The sequence below is a fragment of the Microcebus murinus genome, chromosome 1 (genome assembly GCF_040939455.1).
Source record: "Microcebus murinus isolate Inina chromosome 1, M.murinus_Inina_mat1.0, whole genome shotgun sequence".
NCBI classification, from domain to species: domain Eukaryota; kingdom Metazoa; phylum Chordata; class Mammalia; order Primates; family Cheirogaleidae; genus Microcebus; species Microcebus murinus.
In genome coordinates this window covers 50,819,720-50,821,453 of record NC_134104.1, presented here as the reverse complement: position 1 = coordinate 50,821,453, position 1,734 = coordinate 50,819,720, and the positions used below count along the sequence as shown (strand labels likewise).

General features: G+C 31.8%; 1 non-coding gene across 1 annotated transcript; it reads left to right on the top strand.

Annotated features, from left to right (window-relative positions):
- The first annotated feature begins 731 nt into the window (after positions 1-731).
- Positions 732-891, top strand: LOC142874837 (U1 spliceosomal RNA). The gene has a single exon (XR_012922435.1). It is a non-coding gene; the product is annotated as a U1 spliceosomal RNA (small nuclear RNA).
- The last annotated feature ends 843 nt before the right edge of the window (positions 892-1,734 follow it).

The following is a 1,734-nucleotide window of genomic DNA, read 5'->3' as shown; positions in this document are numbered from 1 at the left end:
AAAAGTTAAAAGTGAATATCCTGAGCTTCCTGAAATTGCTTTAAAATCTCTTGTCCCATTAGAGAAGCCTACATCTGAGATAAACTCTATTTAATGGTATTGAAGTGAATAATAAAAATAGTTTATATATGCATCACACCTAAAATAGAATTGCCATAAACTAATATAGACTAGATAAGAAGCAAGCTTATTTGTCACATTAAAAACTTTAAATATTGATATACTGTTCAAAGTCCACTAGTTATGAAAATTTAATAAGGAGAATAATTATTTCATTCATAGCTCTTGTTTAGCGCAAATTTCAGAATAAAAAAATATAAATGTTGAAGTAACTTTCTATTAATCACCTATATGCATACTTTGGATAAACACCATGTACAATTTTTTGCAATTCTTTTTTTTCTACATTTTATTTATTCTAATTATACTCATTGAAATGTACTTTTTGTCTGTCAGATCTTAATTAAAAATACAACTTGTGTTTTTATCTTTGGGGATTTACTCCTTATTCTCTTATTATGCTAGTCATTTATTTTTATTGGCTTTTACAAAACTATTGGCTCACCATTTCTTAGAAATTTTTTTTAAAAAAACTAAAGTGTCTTTACCACAGAAAGTTTGAGATGCACTGGATTGGCTAAGATGGAAATTTTTAAATAGGCAATTACATATTTTAATCTGACATTCTCAATAGAAAGAGAAATAAGTGTTAGAAATAATATATTCAGTTGTCACTTACCTGGCAGGAGAGATACCATGATCGAGAAGGTGGTTTTTCCAGGGTGAGGAAATATGCACTCCAAATGTGCTGACCCCTGAGATTTCCCCAAATGCAGGAAGCTCAACTGCATAATTTCTGGTAGTGGGAGACTGTGTTTGTGCTCTCCCCTGATAATTGGTTTAAAAAAATTTTTTTAAATAAAAATTAAATTAAAAAAATAACATATTGATGGTTGTCAAAAATATAAGTTGTATTTAAAGTTATAGGGCTTGATAAGATCACCACAAATAGATGAGGCTGAAGAAGAGAAGTGCATTCGTCACAGAACTCTTTGGCATTTCTATACACTTTTGCTGTAATAGTGTATAGACAGATGGAGTGATGACTGGATGGTGATATGGAGCCCAAGGTGTGAGAGAGAGAGTGAGTCTGTGTGTGTGTGTGTGTGTGTGTGTGTTGTGACAGAAAAGTAACTAAGATATATATGTATGTTCATAGGAATAAACCCCATAGAACTACTGTTCTTGGAAAAGGAAAAAGGGGATAGGGTCCAGTAGACTTGATTTTCTTGCCCTCTGATAGGAGTCCTAATACTGTAATCACAGCCATAGGAATGAAGGTAGAGAGTATGGGGTAGATACCCATAACCAACAATTACATATACATAAAACAGTGTGATAGGAAGTTTGTTAAGATAAAAATGTAACTAGACAAAATATTTAAAGTAGTATCATAGATAATTTAACTAGGAAAAAAAAAAGTGAAAATGCTCTCCATTTCCCTGATATTAAATAGGATAAAATCCTGCTCTTACCACACATCCCCAAATGCAATATTGTCAACAGAAGCATCTCCCATAGCAACTCTTTCTGTTTTCATAGTTAATCCATGGAAAATTATTAGTGTTCAAATAAAAATAGATGAATAGCATTTTTCTTGCTGTTTTTGCCTGAATCAATGCATTTGAGGGTTTCCACCAGGGCACATTTCCCTTAAAACTAAACCCAAAGTAA